The sequence below is a fragment of the Theropithecus gelada genome, chromosome 4 (assembly GCF_003255815.1).
Source record: "Theropithecus gelada isolate Dixy chromosome 4, Tgel_1.0, whole genome shotgun sequence".
In the NCBI taxonomy this organism is placed as follows: domain Eukaryota; kingdom Metazoa; phylum Chordata; class Mammalia; order Primates; family Cercopithecidae; genus Theropithecus; species Theropithecus gelada.
The window spans coordinates 43,814,208-43,836,770 of record NC_037671.1 but is presented as its reverse complement, the minus strand read 5'-3'; the positions used below and the strand labels follow the sequence as shown (position 1 = coordinate 43,836,770).

General features: G+C 51.0%; 1 long non-coding RNA gene across 1 annotated transcript; it reads right to left on the bottom strand.

The window, feature by feature from the left end:
- Positions 1–310: 310 nt before the first annotated feature.
- LOC112623830 lies at positions 311–17,724 on the bottom strand. The gene is made up of 3 exons (XR_003119212.1): positions 17,560–17,724; positions 17,203–17,368; positions 311–786 (listed from the first exon to the last, which is right to left on the bottom strand). It is a non-coding gene; the product is annotated as an uncharacterized LOC112623830 (long non-coding RNA).
- Between the last annotated feature and the right edge of the window lie 4,839 nt (positions 17,725–22,563).

Genomic DNA, 22,563 nt, shown 5'->3' with positions numbered 1-22,563 from the left:
TTTCAGTCCCTACTTTCTTGCCCCAAGCCTGGAGTGGCCTGCAAGTGCAGTCCAGCTCACCTCCCTCCCCTGAGCACATGGGTCCCTGCCTGGGCTGAAGTCCACACCGGGAGCCCAAGGTGCCCCTGGAAGGCCCCCACCCTGGCCTCCGAGTGGCTCCTCTCCCCAGAGATGTAAATCCGGGCCCCAGAGTGGCCACACAGAACATACATCTTAAACAAACACTTCTCCTTGCTGTTTATCTCCCTGGCCTTTAAACAAACTCTTTCAAAGGTTTCTGCTGATAGGAGAGATTTACTGAAAACCATTCCTTGCTTAAAAGCCCCGGGTTTATGCTGCTGGGGTGGGGGCAGTGGGGCCTTCAGGTCTGGGGTTTCTCTGCCTCCGGACCACATGTTTATCCTCCAGGCCTTGATAGAGGAGCAACACAGACTAATCTTTATGGAAAAGAAAATAATAAAAGCAGGAAAGGGGAGGGGTGGAGGCTGGGGGACATTTGGTTCTTGTCACTGACTCCAAGAGGCTGTGGCAGGTCTGGGTGTGGCAGTGCCCACCACACTGTAGCCCTGCCTTCGGGGGTGGGGTGAGCTGAGCATCCGGGAGGGGTGGGGCTCCCTTGAACTTTGGACAGAAGGCCCTTGGGCAGGTGAGCCTCTTCTCCAGCTTCCAGAGGCCAGAGTGGGCCTCTCCCTGCTGGATGGGGGGTGGAGGGAGGGCAGCAGTCACATGATCATGTCTATTCCTGCATCAACCAACACTCAGAAGGCACCTAGCCTGTGCCAGGACCTGGGGGTGGAGAGAGGAATAGTTGTTAACATTTACTTCAGCATTTCTGCGGGCCTGGTACTGTTGTAAATCACTTACATGAATCAACTCATATAATGGCCCCAGAAGTTAATTATCTCGGTTTTGCATATGGGGAAACCAAGTCACAGAAAGATTACTGGCCATACTCCAGAGGTTTTGGTTTAACTGGGATGCAGGCTGGGCATTGGATTCCCGGATGCATCCTAAGTGGGAAACTATTGCTGTAGAGATTGACATTCCCATTTCCCACCCACTCCCCACTTGTCCTCCCAATAATACAGTATCTCATCCATTTCAAGGTGTCTCACAATTCATTGACAGCAGTATTTCTTTCTTAGTGGATCATAAAATAATGGTGCATCTTACACATAAAATAATGGTGCATCTTCAACAAAATATAGCAATAGACAACTAACCTCTACCAACTGTGGGGCCTGGGCTGGATGATTTGCATCCATTATCTCATTTAATCCACCTCCCAAAGCTTCAAGATAGGTCACAGGAGCACCTCTGATGAGAAAACTGAGGCACCAAGAACTCAATAACCTGCCCAAGATCACCCAGCTGGTGGGAGGTGGAGGCAGGATTTGAATCCACAATTAAATGGCCTAGTATTTATCCCTGACCCTTACAGAGCGCCTTATGTGTTTCAAACTGTCTTCCCACCTGTTTTGTCCATTGAAGAAGACACTGAAATCCAGAAAGGTTAAGTGACCTGCTCTAAGTTACACACCTGACTTCTCAAGCTATAACTGTGGGAGAACCATGGAAAGTGGGTTTTGTTGTTGTTGTTGTTGTTGTTTGCTTGTTTTAAGCCTACCTGGGCTTTTATAGCTAGAAGCCACTCCTAAGAGAACATGATCAGGAAAGTGGGCCAGGGCAGGGGCCCCTGAGAGTGTGGGCCATCCTGGGGTCTTGGGTGCTGAAAGTTGGAGCCAAGGCCTGTGGTCCTCCCAAGGACGGAGGACCTGAGCAGGGGCAGATGTCATTGCAAAGACTCCACTGACTTCCGTCTCTGTTTTGTTTGTGAAGCGAAGTTACTGCAGTGGCAGGTGGGGAGACAGCAGAAGGCCGGGTAGGAATTTCCAGTCCTTCCCTGGGCCCATAGCTCAGGCCGGAAGCCACTCCCTTCCTCCATGTTTACATACAGCAGGCCACACCCCTCGAGATGGCACAGACTGACACCCCCTTCCGGTCCCCCTGCTCCAGGCCAAATACTTTTTCACTCACTTTAAAGCACCTTTCAGCACTTGGGCCCTGAGCTGGGGAGCATTTCCAGGGAGGAAAGAAGGGAGAGGGAGGGTATGAGGAGGAGGCTGGGGATGGGTTGAGGGAAGGTGGGGAGCTGCAGGTAGTTGAGACTAGGATGAAGTTATGTGGGTGATTGTCTTGCACCCATCATCTTTCTTTTTGTATTATTCTTTCCTTATATAGTGACATCCAGTTTCCAAAACCTTTCCTTCCTCCTAGCAACTCTTGCCCTAAGATACTTAATTCACACCAAGGTAAACATGACTGATAACAGTTTCCAAAGTGATCCTTTCAAGAGCATTTTGGCAGTGGCCTCTTTATTTGTTCATTCATTCTTTGATTTGCTGAACAATTTCCTTTGGCATTCCTAGAGACCCTCCATCCTATCTCGAAGCCTTAGCTGGGACACCTCTAAGCTGTTTGGTGGGCTGCTGTCCAAACTCTGAGCTTTGTGGGTAATGACACCCACACCCTCTGACAGCATGTAGGTATGTTGGCAGCAACCCAAGCTGTCCTTTTTGCACCTTCAATGGAAGGAAAGGTAATTTCTCCTCATGAAAAAAGATTGGGAGACTTTGCCTAAATGAAAAGGGAGGTGCTTTAATGATAGATCTCCAGGCATCAAATCCATCAGTCCCTCTCAGTCTGGTCATGGGCTGAGCTCCCCGGGCAGCTAAGCAGGAGCCCATCCAGGACATCAGAACTTGGGGTAGAATTTCCACTCCGCTGGCCCTCAGGGCTCTGCGTAGATTTCTGTCTCTGTTCTTCTTGGCAGGGAAGTGGTTGATAATGAGGAAGACCCTGAGCTCAGAGCTGGAAGATATCCAGGGAATCATCTACCCAGTAGTTTGCAGAGGACAGAATGACTCAAAAGTATACCGAAATCCAAAATATAAAACAGCTAAGAGTTATAGCTCCAGTTGAAGGCAAAGGTCTAGACCCTGCCTCCTCTGCTCTCCCACTTGGCCCATAAGTGGTCCAAAGCTTTCCTGTGGACCTCGAAAGCTCAGGAGAACATGAATAGAATCCGCTAAGCCAGTCTAGTGATCCATTTTATAGACAAAGAAACTGAGTCAGAGCATGATGGGATGGATGAGAGTCCTTAGGGCCCTCCACCCTCCCACGATCGCTTCTGGTTCATGTTCATTCCCTGGACTCATAATGTATCCTTCTTTCTAACTTGACCTGCACAATTCTACAGACTCTTCAGGCTCAGCTCAAATGTCACCTCCACCACGGAGTGTTCCTCAATTCTCTCCTCCAGTTCTGGCTCTACTCCCACCCAGTTTGGTGTTCCCGGAGCTTACTGCTTTTGCATCTTTCTTAAGTTCAATCTCTCATTTCTGCTCATTTGAAGCAGCTCTTTCTCCGTTGTCAGGCTGTTGGTCTCCTCAAGGTCAGGAGCTTTTCAAAAAATCCCAAGCCTCCAGCCCATGAGTAGGTATGTGATCACAGTGAGACTGCTGACATGTTTTCTTGGGTGATGGTGAGATGCTTTGCCCACTGGGGTCAGGGTCACCCTACTGGACGGCCCTAGTTTTCATCAATTTGGTGGGGAGGGCATTGACTTTGATTAAACAGTTACTTGGATACCTGAGGTAGGGCAGGGAAGTGGGTACAGAACCTTCAGAGCCTGGGGAGGAGGAATCCTTCTGCTCTAAACTGTCCACTCGCTCCATCCTCAAGAAGATGGAGAGCAGAAACAGGGGTGGGGGAAGAGAGCTGGGCCCCGCATACTTCCCACCATCACTGATTTCCCCCTTCTCTGGCATTTTAAGAGCTCAGACTCAAACCCTTCAAGGGCTTTTGAAACAATTAGATTAGAAAGTACCCAGTGCTCGGTCTAATTGCTTAAAAGCCACTTGAGGCTCCAACTGACCCAGAGTAAAGCCTGGGGGGTGGGCAGCGGGGAGGGGAGACCCGAGACACTCTGTCGCCCTGTTTCCCAGGCCTTTCTGGACAACCAAGCCCCATGTGAGTGATGGTGCCAAATAGGGGCCTTCAATTTTCCCCGGGGGGCAGAGCCACCATACTCTTCCTGCCCCTTTCCCAGCCCTTGCCCCCAGGGAACCGCTCACATCTAACCTTTCTCTAAGATACCTTCTTATGCAAATTTCAGCATTCCTAGGGGTGACTGGAGCACTTAAGTCCAGAACCAATTTTCAGTGTCAGAAAGTGGACTGAGCCAGTGTAAAGAGGCCCAGAAGTATCAGGAGACAAGCCTTGGTGTGTCCAACTCAAGATGATGGTTTGCTTCTGGGATATTCTGAGATGGGGGATTTTGCAATCTCTAAGTCAGTTCCATTTTTCCATGCTTTCCTGATTACTCTTCTCCCAAGTTCTTTTAAATACACACACACACACACATACATACATACACATTTATTTATTTTGTTTGAGACAGGGTCTCGCTCTGTCATCCGGGCTGGAGAGCAGTGGCATGATTATGGCACACTGTAACCTTGACCTCCCAGATTTCAACTGATCCTCCTACCTGAGCCTCCCCAGTAGCTGGGACTACAGGAGTGTGCCATCACATCCAGCTAATTTTTAAATTTTTCATAGAGATGGGGGTCTTACTATATTGCCCAGACTGGTCTCAAACTCCTAGCCTCAAGTGATTCTCCTGTGTTGGCTTCCCAAAGTGCTGGGATTATAGGCATGAGTCACCATGCCCAGCTTTAAATATAGTTGCTGTATAAAATTCTTCTCTGTGGCTTAAGATCTTGCAATGGCTCCATGTTAGATAGGAGCCATTGCAATGTTAAGCTACAGAGAAGTTCCCCCAGCCTTCCAGCCCCTCTGTAGTTTGCTCCCACCTCACCTTTCCAGGTCCATTTACCCTGTGTGCCCTCAGCTCAAGCCCACTGTGGTGCCTTTTCACAGGTCATGCTCTTGGCCTCCATTCTTTCACCATCTGAATGAAGTCATGTGTTTATGTGCCCAGCAACAGGCCAAGCAGAGGGGACACTGAGATGAATGAGCCACAGGCCCTGCTCTCGGGGGGACACATTCTAGCTGGGGCATGAAAACATAAACAGAAGATTCCTTTGCCAAACTCTTCTTGAGCACCTCTGTGTGTCACACCTGAGGACACTGAGGTGGACAAAACAGATAAAGTCCCCACTCTTGTGGAGCTTAGATGGTTGAAGGAGAAACAGACAGAAACACGTAAGCAAAGAGATATACAATCTGCCATGGGGAGATTAATGTGTGAAGGAAAACAAAGTAGGGGGGAAGAGAAGGACCTTGGAGGTGAGGATATTTGAGGAGAAACCTGAATAAAGGGAAGGAACTGCTTGTGCAATGGTCCTGAGGCAGGAATGCGTTTGAGTTTAACAAGGAGCAAGGAAAGAGACCAGTGTGATTGGAGAAGAGTGAGGGAGGGAAGGAGGAAGGGAGAAGAGTAGAGGGAGCAGGGGGCAAATCATGAAGGATGCTATAGTCCCGGCAGGCCTTTGGCTCCTATAGTGAGATGAGAGCCACTAGGGATATTGAGCAGGGGGTGATGTCAGTAAACACATGTCTTTTTTTTTTTTTTTTTTGGTGACAGAGTTTTGCTTTTGTTGCGCAGGCTGGAATGCAGTGGCGTGATCTTGGCTCACTACAACTTCTGCCTCCCGGGTTCAGGATTCTCCTGCCTCAGCCTCCCTAGTAGCTGGGATTACAGGCACGTGCCACCATGCCTGGCTAATTTTATATCTTTAGCAGAGATGGGTTTTCACCATGTTGGTCAGGCTTGTCTCGAACTCCTGACCTCAGGTGATCCGCCTGCCTCGGCCTCCCAAAGTGCTGGGATTACAAGTGTGAGCCACCGTGCCCAGCCCAAACACATGTGTTTTTTTCTTGAGATGGAGTTTCGCTCTTGTTGCCCCGGCTGGAGTGCAATGGTGCGATCTTGGCTCACCGCAACCTCTGCCTCCCGGGTTCAAGCGATTCTCCTGCCTCAGCCTCCCGAGTAGCTGGGATTACAGGCATGCACCACCACCCTGGCTAACTTTGTATTTTTAGTAGAGATGGGGTTTCTCCATGTTGGTTAGGCTGGTCTTGAACTCCCGACCTCAGGTGATCCACCTGCCTCGGCCTCCGAAAGTGTTGGGATTACAGGCGCGAGCCACCACGCTCGGCCAAACACATGTCTTAAAAGGCTCACTTTGGCTGCTGGTGGAGGACAACCTGGAGGAAGGGGCAAGAGTGGAAGCAGGGAGAATAATTCGGGAGCCACTGCAATAGTCCAGGCAAGAGATGGCAATGGTCGGGGTATTGGGAAGTGGTTAAATTAGTGATAGTTATAATAGAGTGTAGATACTAGTATGAGAGCACAAGCCGGGGACTCCCTGCCAGACCTGGAGGCGGGAGTGGGTTGTTGACAACAAAGGATTGCTGCAGGTTTGACCATGAAGCCAAATCTTCAAGAAGAAGGAATTCGTAGAGACAGGAGGTCAGAAAGTGGGGCAGAGGAGCAGCACACACTGCAGTGTGTACTTCATGTCTTGCAGGGACCTGGGGGCAGCGTAGATAGGCCAGAGCATCATTTAGAGGCAGGGAGTAGGGCAGGCTGAGGCTGGAGGGCTTGAGAGGGGCTGGACACCAAGGTCAATGGCCAAGTTGAATTTGGGTCTTCTGTATGCAGCAGGGAGCCACAGAAGAGTGTTAAGCGTGGCTGCATCGTGATCCAGTTTGTGTTCAGAAAAGATCACTGGCTGTGGAGGGGTGGGCGAAGGACTGGGGCCTAGAGGACCAGTTAGGAAGCTGTTGTGGTAACATGGTGATAGATGAGAGTGGCCTGGACTAGAAGGGCTGTGATGGGGCTTGGAGAACTGTTTAGAAAGGAAAGTTGCCAAGATGTTCAGAGTTGGCTGATCAGACAAAGGGATTAGAAAGCAGAAGGAATAAAGAGTGACCCACCTTCAGCTCCAGTGCCTTTAGACAAGGGGCCCTATACTTAGAGCCTTCCTTTGGCCCTCCTCACAGTGTAGGAGTCTGTCCAGAAGGAGGGAGCCACCCCCATTCCTGAACCATGCTCCAGATGCCCAGCGCCCTAGAAATCCCTGCCCTAAGGGCCTGTACCTTGCATCCAGGCCCTCTGCAGGTCACCTCCCCAGGTCCAACCTCCAGAGGGTAGCCTGTGTCTTGGCTGTGAGTTGAGTGTGGGGCATGTGGTCAGCAGTTTCGTGTGCAGATTGGAGTATCCACACACGTGCTCTTGAAGCCCTAGTTTAAGGTGAAGGTGGGATGGGAAGAGAAGAGGCAGGCTAAGGGCAGGGCTCGGGGAGAGCAGAGGGAGTTTCTCCCTGTGCGGTGTCCCTGTGCAGAACTCCAGTAAGCCTGAGAACTCTAAATTCAAATCTGGCCTTCCAGGTCTTTAGAAGGTGTATGTGTCAGCCTAGGAGAATAGAACATATTTTATTAAACAGTTTGTTAACTTGATTTTTAACTTTTAAATATTTAGACATATGGAATGTGGGCCTCCATTTGTACTTTCGCTTGGTCTAAGAGGGGTGAGTGGAAAACTCCCGAGGGCCCGGATTATGTCTTCTTTGTCTTGTTCACCCTCCCCCATCTCCCCAACCTTGGGCCCCTGGACCTTGGTAATTTCCATCGAACTGGAAAGAGAATCAGATCCCAGCCTGACAGTGAGAAATGCAGACTTGATGAGACCCCAGGAGGGAAAAGGTTGGTCAGGCAACTGACTGCAGAGGGCTTTGGAGGTGTGGCCAACGGCTGGCGAGGAAGCTGACCCAGTGTCCAGGGGTTTAAGAGCAGGCAGACCGCCTGGGTTCAAAGCCCGGTTCTGCTCTTTAGGACTGTGTGGCCCCAGCAAGTTACTAGCTCCTGGTGCATCGGCCACTTTCTTGTAAGACAGGATAACAATAATAATCCCTAATGACCTCAACCGCCTAGTTTACTGGGGGAAGATGTAGTGCTTGGCATGTAGTGAGTTCTATGAAAGTTTGTTATGTGAAATGACCCCTTGGAAGGAACTTTTAAGCCCAGCTAAGGGGCAGCTCCTGGCAAATCAGAAAAGGAGACGTTGGTTTTGGTGCCAGACTTTTCTCCTCCCACTTTCAAGATCCCCCATAGCAGATGGGGGCTCAGTGATCAAGCTATTCCCCCTCCTCCACCAGGGCTATCTGTGGCCTGGGGTAACTCCCTCTGTTCTCTGTGTCTTTAAGCTCCACCAGCTCCATCCTCTCGTTCCCTGGGGACTTTGCCACGCAACCCACTTGCTAATCCCGGAGGACCTCATTCACAGGAAGATATCAGTGGGCCCAGTGCTGTGCTGAGTGCCCCAACAGGTTATCTCATTCAATCCTTTTTTTTTTTTCATCAGGGAAGTTGAGACAAATTGTTCACTTCTTTTAATAATCCTCTGAGCACTGTTCCAGATATTCTTATCCCTATTTCCCAGAGGAGACCAGAGCAGAGAGAGGTTAAGTATTTCAGTATTTCTCAGCCACAGATCTTGGACTAGAATCCAAGACTGTGTGGCTCCAGAGTCCACTCTTGACTTCGATGAGTCCTGACTTAGTCAGAACTAGTGGGACACTCCTGCTTAGGAAAGAGGTGGGACTTTCTGGAGCCAAGGCCATGTCCCCCAGGAGGCACTTTGATGGGACGGTAGACACTGAGGCAGGCTGACGGTGGGTTGACGTTCTGGTTTGTTGGGGAGAGGAAGTTCTTTTGGTTTCCTTCAGATTATAGCTAAGGGCCTTCCAGGCAACCAACCAACCAACCAACCAACCAACCAACCAACCCATCAACCCTTTCTTTTCAAGGGACATGACTATGGGTGGGTCTGGAAAGACAGGTGCTTTGTGTGTTGAAAATCCTGAGGCAGAGAGCTCTGTTTGGCAGTGAGTGTTCCAGACGGAGGGGATTCTATAGGGACAAGGAACTCCCCCTTCCTCACTCTAGCCCTGTCTCAGCCCTACAGCCTGTCCCTACCTGGGGGCTGTGGAAGCAAGCTGATAACATGGACCCTCCGAAAGCTGCCAGCCTTGGGGATCAAATGCCTGTGAAATAACACTCAGGCATCACATGCTTGTTGAGTGGAGACAGAGATGCCGTGTCCTGGTCCTTGCTCTCTAGAGCTTCCAGTTTCCTAGCAGGATGGCCACACACTCTGGGGAAACTATCCCATGGAAAGAGTGTCGGAGAGCCTGGCCCTGTGGCCCTGACGAGAACTCTGTGTGACTTGGACAAGTCACTCACCCTCTCTGATCTTGGTTTCTCACCTGTGAAATGAGACAGTTAGAATTGATCACTGGGTTAAACCTTGTTTTTCCTCTTAAAATTAGCTCTACTGAAATCTGACACAGAACTCTGCTATAAAAAGTAGAGCCACTCTGCTTGTGAGAGGCGGGAGCCAACCTTCTCTGGTTTCTTCCTCGTCTTTCAGGATGATCCCCAAGGGCGGCTCTCAGTGTCTTTCACTGAAGGCATGAACCTCAGGGAACAGCTCAGGAATGGCCTCACAGAGGCAGTCCACGTGGGCTGCAAGGCTAGAAGGACTTTGATGAGTGAAGGTGTAGGGAGGGCACACTGGGCAGGAGACACTGTGTGAGAAAAGATGCAGACAGGGAAGGAGCCAGCCTGGCTGGGGGTGGGAAGTGCTGGAGGAGAGGGAGCGCAAAGAACCCAAGAACGGGTCCTCAGGGGATGCCCACAGGAACTTCACAGGAGCGCCAAGGGGCAAAATGATATTTACAACTGGGAACTCAAGTCCAGGCCCCTTCCTACAGAGATGGGTGGTGTGTATACCCTGCTGTGAGGGGAGGGAAAGAACCAGCATTAGGGAAATGATACAGTGTCCACTTTGGAGGGTTGCTTTCAGGGTGAAATTAGTGAAGATAGCTAATTTCACTAGATAGATAAATTAGTGAAGATCTGTCTCAGGACAGAAGGAATGCTACATAGGCATTTGTCAAATACGGTCAGACCAGAGTGGACCCTGAGCTTGCCAAAGGTCTGCATCCCTCCTGGCCTTGGGCCTGGTGCTGGTGCTGATAGCTTAGAATTTCAGCAGCTTCTACGCTCAACAGTTACGGTGATTATGAGATGTATGTGTATGTGTGTGTTGAGGGGATGTGGCTGCAGGTGTCTTTCAGCCACCTTCTAACATGCATGCTAGTGTGTGCACATACACACACACACACACACACACGCTCAGTCTTTTCTCTAGAGCTGGTGCACTCCTCACCACCCCCACCTCTTCATCCTCCGAATCCCCACCCCATCCCCTTTGCTTCAAGTCCATACCTTGCTCGGCCTTCTTCCTCCCCTCTCTCTGAGTCCCTGGTCCTCCCACCCACCATAAATCTGTAACTCGGGAGTGTGTGTGTAGGGGGGAGGGGGTGGAAGAGCAGCAAACCAAACCAACCCCAGCTAATGAAAACGGCGATAAATCTCTGTCTATCAGGTTTGTTGTGAGCACAAACATTGCCAAACAAGGGCCCAGATGGCCTGCAGGCCCTCCTCCCTATGGTCTGCAGAGCTTTAAATGGAAACGGTTGCTTTATACATCTATTTACTACTTGGAAATGGGGGATGATTGAGACCAGGGGTGCCTGGCCAGGAAATGGGGTGCAGACCAGGTGTGAGCTCTCTGCCCTCCATGCCTGAGCAGGACTGCTGTCTAGTCCCCAGCCTCCACCATTTCTGTTCCTGGTAAGCCCTCTCTAACACAGGCCTTCAGGCTGGAGTGGGGAAGAGGCCACCTTGCTGGCTGACATTCTGGTCTCCACAGCCTGGCCTCAACCTGCTCCAAGACACATTCCTGGCTAGCTGGACCCAATTCCTCACTGTTATTTTCAAAGTTCTTCATTTTTGCCTAGAACTTTCCCTGTTTTCCATACGGCCTGCCCTGGATGGGTAGAAGTGGAAGCCTATCTTGTCCTTCAAGGCCAAGCCAAACCCCACCTCCTCTAGGAAGTCTCCCCATCCCTAGTCCTCTCTGGGCTCTATTCCTGTAGCATCAGCCACGGACAGCCTAGGCAGTCTTTACAAGACACCTACTTGGGAGGTGGATAGGTCTAGGTACACAGCCAGGCTTTTTAGCTAAGGGACCTTGGCAGGTTAATCTCTCAGCCTCAGTTTCTTACTCTCTGTAATAGGTATAATTATGATGCCTACTTCTCACCTGCCAAATAAAAAATAAACAAAAATAAATAAAAATAAATAAATGAAGCAAGTGTAGAATGTGCTTAGCAAAGTGAGGAGCATAGTCTTAGAGCTTTGGACATGTCAGCCTTTATTATTGATGCCACCCAGTCATGACTGGGAATGATTCTTCTCCGTGCCTCGTCTTTTCACAGAGATGTGTGTGTGTGTGTGTGTGTGTGTGTGTCTACACGTGTGTCTCTGCATGTCCTACTTTGGTTTCCCCTGAAATCAGACCCTGAGACTTGCGTGCAGGTAGTTTACTGAGGAGGTGATCACTGGAGGCTGGAGGGAGGGAACGGGGAAGTGATATAGGGATGGGGTAGGAGAAAAGCCAGTGAAGAGTGGTTAATGATTGAGTTTCATTGGGGGCAATGGGGGCTCACTGAGGAATCATGAGAACACACCATGGAATTGTCCCACGGAGTCCCAAGGCAGCCAGGTTGCTTATCCACTCATTCTTATCTCTTATTAATAACTTGAGGGTTGCCCCTGCAGTGTTAAATCCCAGCTGTCCTGCAGGCTGAGTAAAGCTCCCTTGGCCCCTGCACTGGAGAAACCCTGCAGGTGAGAAGCAGAAAGGCTGCTTAGGGTGGACAATTCCTGGGCTTGCTGACACCTTCCCATCACAGTGGCAGATGAGTGGAGAAGTGGGCTAGAGGACATGGGGTGAGGCACGAACAGCATCCTCTGCCAAATCATCACTTTTCAAGCCCTGACAGCCTCCAGCATGGCATTTTGCACACAGTAGGCACACTGTAAGTATTTGTGGACCAAAAGGAGGCTTGACATTAGAGCTGGGAAGACCTGGACTCTCCCTATTGTTCAGTTTTTAATTCATTGTGTGATGCTAGGCAAGACATAGGACAACTCTGGACCACATATTCTATAAAATTGAGACCTTTCTACCTTCTCTGCTTATGCCATAGCCGGGTTGGAACAAGCTGGAATGACATTTGGGGAATGCTCAGAACAGGTAAGAAGTGGCTGTGATGATGATGATGATGATGATGTGTGTAGGGGAGGGAAAGGTTCCCCTATCTAGGCATGATCCAACCAAGAAGTACCTAGTTATGTTATTCACTCTGTGGTCAAAGCACAAAGGTGTGTTCCCCTGGCACTAGCGGGATGACTTCTGCCTCCTCCTATTCCAAGACAACCCCAAAGGTAAAACATGGAAAAAGAAAAGGCCATGGGGGTAAGATCTGCTGACTCCTCAGTGAAAAGGATCCCACATTTCTCTGCCTACCAGGTATGGCCTGTGGTTCCTTTTACCTAGGTCAGTAGTGGGTTTTACGGATATCTGATGAGTGTAAAAACCATTTTGTACAGTAATTCCAAACTTGGCGGTGGGAGGGGTGGGGGTGGGGGGTCTTGGAATCCCTAGGGAGCCCATGGATAACCCTTAAGACTCCTTAAGTCCCTTAAAAATATAAGTAAAAAATGGCCAGTCATGGTGGCTCACACCTGTAATCCCAGCATTTTGGGAGGCCGAGGTGGGCCGATCACCTGAAGTCAGGAGTTTGAGACCAGCCTGGCCAACATGGTGAAACCCTGTTTCTACTAAAAATACAAAAATTAGCCTGGTATGATGGTGGGCACCTGTAATCCCACCTACTCGGGAGGCTAAGGCACGAGAATCGCTTGAACTCGGGAGGCGGAGGTTGCAGTGAGCCAAGATGGCGCCATTGCACTCCAGTCTGGGAGACAGAGCAAGACTCCATCTCAAAAAAAAAAAAAAAAATATATATATATATATATATGTGTGTGTGTGTGTGTGTGGTGTGTGTGTGTGTGTATATGTAAAAATGGAGTGCTTGAGTGAACGTGTACACATAAGCCACTCTAAATTGGTGACCTGAAGCTTCCAGCAAATTCTCAAAGGAGTTTGTGATCCAAGAAAAGTAAATTTGCTCTATCCCAAATCTCCCATCTCAAAGGGGAGGACACTGAAGTCCAGAGAGGGTAAGCGACCTGCTGGGTCACACAGTAGAGGCTGGATAGAACCCAAGGTTTCTAACCCTGTGTGGCTTTGTGGGTCTGCCAGGCAGACCTAAACAGTTAGGTCTGCCTGGCTGCACAACGAGAAAAGCAGGCTGGTTCATCAGGACGCTGTGCTGAAAGTCCATGGCACATTACAAAGTCTCTACTTGCTCCTGGGGGAAACATCTCAAAGGCATGATATAGTCACTATTTTCTGGGGATGAGGGTGAGCACTGAGCTCTATTTCCACGGAAAACAGAACAAGGAAAAGCTAGGCCAAATGTGGAAAGAAATGGAGCTCTCTGTTACTGAGAAAGAGTGCTGGGGCAGGGAGTGCTCTTAAAACTCAAGTGAAGCTTGGGCAACATGGCAGTTCTTAGTTTCCGGAGGCAGAGATGGAAATGATAATCATACTTACCTCTCTAAGTTGTGGTGAAGATTAAAGAAGATGATGCAAGTGAAAATGGCTTATAAATAAGAAAGCAGTACACAAATGCTAGTAATGATCTTTACAGCAGTGGCCTGGTAAATACTTGTTTTGCTGCTGAGAATAAATTGTATACCACCTGGATGTCAATTACCCAATTCTGGACAACTGTACCATTGTCCTTCAAGCCCTTGCAGCCCACTGTTGGAGCGAGAGCCCTGGTTTTGAAGTCAAACCTGAATCTGCACCTTAGCTCCACCACCTGTGCACGTGTGTGACTTTGGATAAATCATGTAATTCTCTCAGCCTCGAATTGTCCATCTGCAAAACAGGGACACATGCCTACCTCATGAGGACATAATGAAGATTTGATCAGTTGGTTACAATGAAAATATCTATAATGGTGACTGGCACACAATAGTTACTCAATAAACATTAGCAATTTTGTTCCTGTTCCTCAACAGTTTATAACTTTGGATAGTTTGTTTGCTGCGTAGTTTCTGTCTGTCTAACATTTCTGTCTTCTCTACTAAAATGTAAGCTCTGCAGCACCAGGACATGCCTGTCTTGTTTACCTCTGTGTTTCCCAGGCCGGGCACACAGTGTGCTACAGATATTTGTGAAATGAATGAGTGGAAGTGCAAAAGCACGTTTTTAAAGGATGGGAAGGAACTCTGACAATGTGAGAATGCTCACATTGGATCAGCCCCAAGGGGGACCTGGAGCTGTGCCAAGAGCCCTATTAGGGGTCAAGAGAGTTGGCCTCTGGTCCTAGCTCTGCCGCTTAACTACCGAGCCACCTCCGGGCAATTTGTTGGCCCTCTCTGGCCCTCTGTGTGTTTCCTCCAGAGCGTGGGAGCCCTGAGATTCCAGGGCTTCCCTCTTAGAGGCTGACCTCCAAGGAGCTCTGGCCAGCTGGGAAGTGTGGGATTTCGGGATAGTTCAGGGACTAAATAAAGAGAAAGGAGAAGTGGGAGAGGATAAAGACCGGGAAGGAAGAAAAGTCAACGCGTGGCTGCGGCTCTGGGCAGCTACGGGTGGGGGTAGACTGAGGGCAAAGCACTGAGCTGCTGTGCGCGCCCCCGAGCATGTCTCCGCCGCGGCTGATGCGGCAGATGCGCCCGAGCCTCCGCCTGCCCCTCCCTTCCTTGAGTGCCTCGCCAGTTCCCGCCGTCACTGACTTTCTGACTTCTTAACTTGTCAGCAAATCCCAGAGTTAAAAATGCACACGCACCCCGGCCAGCCGCCAGCAGGGCCGTCTGGCCGAGGCTCCAGATGTGGGGCCACCGCACGGGCCGCCCGCCCCGCCGCGCAGACTAAACAATCGGCCTTGGCCGTGAGCGCAGCGCAATTCCAGATGCAGCGTCCCTCGCGCCGCGCGCTAATTGGGCCGCGGGCGCGAGGCTCTGTCAGCGCCAGCAAGGCCCTGCCCAGGGCGGCCTTGGCCCGGCGCCCGCCCGCTGGGCTACCTAAGGCGGGGGCAGGGTGGAGAGATGGAGAGGAATGGTTGGGGGAGGAGGGTTGGGGGACGAAAGGGGGAGAGAGAAGAGAGGAGAGGAGGAGGAAGAGGAGGAGAGAAGAAGACACAGTGAGACAGGCCAGTGAGACAGGCCAGTGAGACAGCGTCAGCTCTGAGACAGAGAAACACGAAGGAGGATAGCTTCAGAGACAAAGAGAAAGCCAGAAGCACTGAGCCATATTCAGGTTAAGGAGACAGAGAAGGCAGAGAGGGAGAGAGACCACAGAGAGTTGGAGAAACAGAGGCAGGGCAGACTGACACGGGAACAGAATCAGGAGAGACCAAGATAACGAGCAGGAAACGAACATGGACGCGGCCGGGAAGAACGCAAGCGGTGGGAGCACAGGAGACCCGCATGTTTACCACCGGGTCCCTGCTGCCTTATAGGTGTCTAACCCCTTTTGTTTTATAGTATCTCCTCCCTTTACATTCTCACTTTTTATCATTCTTCCTAGACCCGGGCGAAGCCGGGAACTGAGCCCACCCGGGAACTCAGCCGGGAACTGATCCATTCCTAGTCTGGCTGGGGGACTGCGTAGAGAAGGAACCTGAGCCGTCGAGATTTCACTCCCAAGCCTGGGCTTGGAGACAGGGGTTCGCCTTGGACGCTGTGGGAGGGTGCGGGATGGGACTCCGTGGGGATTTGCCTACAGGCAGGGGATGCCCCGAATGACCTCTGTAGGGCCCGTCCCCAGGCAGCCACCTCGGCAGCACCCTCCTTTCCCATGCGCCCTGGGGCCTCTTTAGCTCTAGAGACAGGAGGATGACTCAACAGAGGTTAGTCAAGACCCAGGGCAGGGAAGCCCACCGGGGACCACCCGGGGGAGCCCCCCAGCCTCGCGTTCCGCCCCCGCCGGGAGGCCCGGGCGCCCCGCGGGTGAGCGCGGAGGGCAGTGCGGCGGCCCGGCGGCTCTTGGCGGCCCCTCTCTGACAATCTTTCCTTTGTTTGTTTTCTTAAATCTGGGAGGCCCGAATTCCTGCCGGATTCCGTAGGTTTCACTCAGGAAGGAGGCGCCCCCACCCCCACCCCCTCTCACGTCGGGCCCGGCTGCGGGGGGAATGGCAGGTTCTTCCCGGAGGCCAGCGGCGCGCAGCCCCACGGCCCGGGCAGGGCGAGCGGGCGCCCGGCGCGGCGGAGAGTCCCGGGCGCCCTGCCCGCGCGCGCCACCACGCAGCCCCGCTGGAGGGCCGCGGGCAGCCTCGGCAGAGAAAATTAAAAGAAAAAAAAAAAGAAAATCAAACCAGGAGCGCTTTAAAAGACAGAGTAGCCCTCCCCCCACTCAGCTTCATTCCACACCCCATCCACCTCTCACACTCCCCCACCCCTTTTTTATTTTGGTCTCCAAACTTGAGCCTCATTAATTTCCAAAAAAAATTTCCCCCAATAAAAGGCAAACATGGAAAGAAAAACAAACTATTAGAAAATAGAGGAGGGAGGAAATGTTATTTAAAAGGTTAGCAGACCGCATCATTTTCCAATGATATTATATACTCCCAGCAGTATCCAAAATATATATGGGCCCTGGGCCAAGAATGTAAAAAACCTTTTTTTTGAAAAAACCCTTACTTAGACACAACATCTGGACCGGAGAGCGAACAAACCCCCCATTTATCACACTTAATCCTCCAATGAAGCAATCGACAGTTGACTTCTGTTTTGCTAATTTAGTTGCTTTCAAGCGCCGGCCCAGTCCAGACCGGGAATTAAGTGTCACTTGCGGAGGGCCTGCCCTGCCCCCGCCCGTCTTTGCTCCCTCCCGCGCCCAGGCTCTCGGATAGGGAAAAAAGGCCATTAATGAAGAAAGAAACTTTTTACGAATTCCCTTTACCCCCACCCACTCGGGTCAGTGAAAACCTCGACTGTGACCTAGCTCTGTCCCCTCGCCCAGTATCCGACACCCACTTCCTTGGTAGCCACGCCCTCACCCGCCAGCTGCCTCCCCCCAAGACTCGGTGGAGCAACGCATCAGCCGGCACAAACTCCTGCAGCTTCAGGAGGTCACCCAGCTCACCGCCTTCTCCGCGGGTTGGCTAGGTGCTGCCATCCTCGTACCTGGCACTGCTTGGTGGCCTGGCAGCTTGACTCTTAGGCCTGGAGAGGGCAGGGGAGGGTCGTGGTGCTTGGTGGTAGGTAGCGTCCATTCCCCCCGGAAGTGGATGAGAGGCAGCAGCTCCCGAGGTGGAGGCCCTTGGCCAGCAGTGTCCGGAGACAATGGGATCTTGTGAGATTGCAAGCGGGAGAGAGAATAAATCACCGAAAGTGTATCACTTGAGGATTAGTCAATAAATCCCTGGGACCCTGGCCCAGTGGGGCTGGTGCCAGAGGCAGAGCTGGCCCCAAGTGCAGACTTCCTTCCTCAGCAACCTTCCCTTCCCTTCCCAGAGGCCTCCTGGGTCTCTCTCTCCTCACCTCTCTCTGTCCATCTCCATGGCTCCTCTCCTAAACTTTGGAGACCAAGGCACAGCCTTTTGTCCTACCTCTACCTCTTGCTGGGAAAAGTTTTACAAGGGAGCGGACGTTTGAAGGTGTCCTCAGGCACTTGCAAGCAGAATAGGCTGGAGAATGTGTCCCAACTCCAGCCTGCCTGCTCCTGTTCACTCTGATCCAGCCCACCCCCCAGTTCCCAGCTCCAAGCCCTGGCAGAGTCCACAGGAACAGCCTGCACTCCTAAAAGAGGCCCCCAGTACCCTGAACCCCAGGCCTCTGCAGACTCTCATGGTGGTCTGGCTGGGCCTCAAACTTCTTGAGGAGGGGCCCTGAGTTCTGGCCACAATCCAAATGCAGTCTCAAACCTCCTGAGTCCATCCCCCAGGCCCATGGAAGCCTCCTATCTGGAGCACTCTCCATACTCACTCCAAAGGGCACTTACGAGTACTTAGTATATTCCAGGCAGTGTGCTAGACTCAGGACATTTGGAGACTCATAAAACTCTCTTCCTGCCCCTCCCGTGGGCCTAAGCCTCTACTGGGCTTTATTTTCTGTTCATATGGGGATACTATATTACCCAGCTATACTCTTTCCATAACCAGTCATTGAGCACCTACCATATGCCAGATACTGTTCTAGGCACTGGGGGTTCAGGGCTGAGCAAAGGTCATTTCTGCCCTCCAACTTGCCAGGGAAACAGACATGCCAACAATTAATTCCAAGACAAGGCCAAAAATCAGGGGCCATGGAAGGCATTTATAAAAGCCTCAGAGGAGGGACTGACTCACCTTGGCTGGGATAGAAGGAGGGGTGTGGGCTGGGTACAGTGGCTCACACCTGTAATCCCAACACTCTGGGAGGCCGAGGTGGGCAGATCACGAGGTCAGGCGTTCAAGACCAGCCTGCCCAAGATGGTGAAACCCCATCTCTACTAAAAATACAAAAATTAACTGAGTGTGGTGGCGGGTGCCTATAATCCCGGCCACTCCGGAGGCTGAGGCAGAGAGTTGCTTGAACCCAGGAGGAGGAGGTTGCAGTGAGCCGAGATCATGCCACTGCACTCCAGCCTGGATGACAGAGTGAGACTCTGTCTCAAAAATAAATAAATAAATAAATAAATAAATAAATAAATAAATAGGATGTGATGGATCACAGGGTGGTGGGGGTAACCTCATCAGTCTAGCTCTTTTTTTTTTTTTTTTTTTTTTTGAGACGGAGTCTTGCTCTTTGGCCCAGGCTGGAGTGCAATGGCAAGATCTTGGCTCACTGCAAGCTCCGTCCCCCGGGTTCACACCATTCTCCTGCCTCAGCCTCCCGAGTAGCTGGGACTACAGGTGCCTGCCACCTCGCCCGGCTAGTTTTTGTATTTTTTAGTAGAGACGGGGTTTCACCATGTTAGCCAGGATGGTCTTGATTTCCTGACCTCATGATCTGCCCGCCTCGGCCTCCCAAAGTGCTGGGATTACGGGCTTGAGCCACCGCGCCGGGCCGCACTCTAGCTCTTAAAGCCCATCCCGGGGGACCGTACAGCGTAATGGTTAAGAGCAAACAGTGTGGTTTAACTTCTTGCTCTGCCACATCAGTTGTAGGATCGAGGGCCTCTTAGTCTCTCTGAGCCTCAGTGTCATCATCTGGAAAAGTAAGACTAACAATAGGAACTGCCTTGTGAGTCTCTGACATAGTAATATGGGGCAAGCAGCTGGCATACAGCAATCTCTGAATGACTGTCCACTTAATTATCTTTCTTTCAAAGCATTCGAATAGACTAGCTTGTAGCCTCCTTGCCACCCTCTTCTTGTCCTCCTCCTCCTCAACTTGAGGGCCTGGCACAGTGTTGGGCACATAGAGTAAGTGGTGGAATAAATCAATGGGTGCAACAGAAAACCCATCAAACCTTGGCTCAAGTGCCACTAGGTAGACAAGGCTGTGGGCAGTGGGCCTGAATGTTCCATTTCTTTTTTCTGATACCTGGCCATAGGCTGGGTGGGCCTTGATAGCTGTTCTTTTTGCTCCCACATTTCCAAAAGTCAAGCAGAGTATGACCCTCTGAAGCCTCATTTTCTCTGCTCAGTAGAAAGTCAAGAAATGTCTTCTAGCCCAGAGCCATCATTCTGTGACTCTGGTTTGGGTTGAGTCTTGACTTGCTGTGTGTCCCCAGGCAAGACACGTCCCTCTCTGGGCCTTGGACTCCTTATAGATAAAATGAGTAGGTTGGACTGGATGCTCTCCAAGCTCCTCTGCAGTGTTTGTGGTTGATGTCTGCTTCTTCTTTCAGCTGGGGGAACCTCATCTTCCTTCCTAGAACCTGCTTATGAGGAGGTGTGATTTTCTGCTCTTCCATTTCCCATCTGCCTCCTGGCTTTTCTTTGTTGTTGTTGTTGTTGTTGTTGTTTTTTTGAGATGGAGTCTCACTCTGTCGCCCAGGCTGGAGTACAGTTGCATGATCTCAGCTCCCTGCAACCTCTGCTTCCTGAGTTCAAGTGATTCTCCTGCCTCAGTCTCCCGAGTAGCTGGGTTTATAGGCACATGCCTCCACACCCAGCTAATTTTTTGTATTTTTAGTAGAGACAAGGTTTTGCCATGTTGGCCAGGCTGGTGTTGAACTCCTGACCTCCAGTGGTCTGCCCACCTTGGCCTCCCAAAATGCTGGGATTACAGGCTTGAGCCACTGCCCCCGGCCTCGCCTCTTGGCTTTTCTCTGTGGTGTCCCTATCTTTCTCCCTTCTTGCTCCCCTCAGCTATCTTCCTCTCTTTCTCACTCCTCTTCTTCTTCTGTCCCAGGGTGTGAAAAGTATGTGGATGAACTGATGCTTAACTTTCTCCCGGGCAGCTTTCCCCTCCCACCTCCACCCGGCTTCTTGACCCCCAAACACAATCTGGGCCCAAGGAACAGACCTCTCCATCTGTCCTCTTGCCTGGACTTCTGTCCCTGAAGACCTTGCTGGTGCCCTGACCCTTGACTTCTGACTTCTGAGAGAATGGGAGAATGGCATCCCAGCTGGACCAAGACAGCGCCTAATATGGGTCTTCTGTCCCTAGAGATGGACAGGCTCTGTATTCCCACGCTGCCCTCCCCCCAAAGTCCCAGGCTCAGGGAAAGGGACAGGAAGCTTTTTCTAAGTCTAGCTGACACTCAGCGCTGGAACCCACCTCCTTCACAATGCCATCGCCCACCTCCGAAGCTGGGAGAACCCCTTGACAGATGGGCCTGAGATTATGATCGTCATTAAGGAGCAACTTATTGTCGGGAACCATTTCCAGAGAACCTACTGTGTGCCATGTACTGTGCTATGAGCCAAGAGGAGGAGTCTGTGTTGGGGTAGAAGGGACTAGGGGTGGGACAAAAGCTGGGGGGAATCCCCAAGAAAGGCATCACTGCCAAGCCGAGGGCTTGTGGGCAGAGGGTTTGGCAATGCCTGTGCGTGGGCCCAGCTGGAGTGGCACCTGAGATGGAGCCAGGCCCTGGAGGCAGGTAAACAGGACGCTGTGTGCTGGGTGTGGTGAAGGGAAGGGGGATACAGGGGCACAATGGACCATTGTGTGCTCTGGAGTTGCCTTCACTTCTGGACTCTCTACAACCCTCCCACTGGGCTATACAAATATTGAGACATATGGAAGATGTGGTCATAGATACCAAGATAAATGGAAGATGATAGTCATCTGCTTTTGGACTCTTCTGCTCTTGCCTAGACCACAGTGGGCCAAGGGGTTGTGGTGGGTGCTGCATGGCCCCGCAGGAGGGCAAAAGGAGGGAGCATTTGACTGCTGGGATGTGGTTGACAGAGATCTGATCAAGTCTGGTGATGGGGCTGTGGCCTCAGCTGGGCCACTAGCTAGCTGTGTCTGTCTTTAGGAAAGTCACATCACTGCTCTAACCCTCAGTTTACTCATCTGTAAGATGGGATAAGGATTACCCTTGCTCTGTCTACTTCACAGTGATGTGTGGCATTGTGACACAGCCTTGGATGTTGTTAAGGGGTGTACACAGGGCAGAGCTGGTTGGTCTTGCTTTTGTTGTTACTCTGCTGCAAGATCCTTTTTGCCTGACAAACCTCCCATCTGGGTTCAGATGTAGGCAGAATTGATGGCTACCCACGTGGGACTATTGAGAAACTTAAGGACAGGAATCAGGACTTAAATTCTCTAAGTGTTCAGCCAATTCACCATTCATTCAGTCAACATACATTTTTTTTTTGAGCTTCCTCTCTTATGTCAAGCCCTTTGATGCCCTGGGCCTTTGAAGATGAATAAGGTATGTTCCTTGTCCTCAGAGAACTCGTAATCAGATGGGAGAGGGGCTGAACATCCATACACACAGCATTAACATCTAATAATAATGAATATTTATTGAGCACTTACTATGTGCCAGGAATGGTTCTAATCACTCTCTACATATTAATTCATATAATCATTTTCATTTTGAAGATGAGGAAACCAAAGCACAGAGAAGGTAAGCAACTTGCCGAAAGTCTCACAGCTAGGAAGGAACAGAACCAGGACTGACCCCAGGCAATCTGTCTAGAGCTTGCGCTCTTAGCCAGTACCTAGTACACCCGACATGCATGAACCTACACTAACAAGGGCAAAAGAATAGTAAAGAGTGGGCTGAGCCTCCGAAGAAATGGAAAAGGAGAGGAGGGATTGGCTATTTCCAGCTTCCACTAGAGCAGGAGAAGATGAAACAGGTTTGACTAAGCTGGACAGATTTGCAGTGTCTCAGACAGGAGGTCCTGGGATGGGTTTCCAAGGCAGGAGGCTGAGTCAAGCTTCTTTGAAGGCAACAGAGAGCTAGTTGGGATAGATTCCCTGCCAGCCCTCTGCTCGAGGTCCCTTCCAGCCCAACGCTCTGTGAGGGAGAACTTTGGGAGGTTCCTGGTAGGAGAATGTGACACCTACTCCACATACAACTTGAGTTCCCCAATTCCAAACCCCATTGGGCCCTTGCTCCTTCTCTGGGCTGTAGTGTGCTGGGAGCTGGGAGTTATT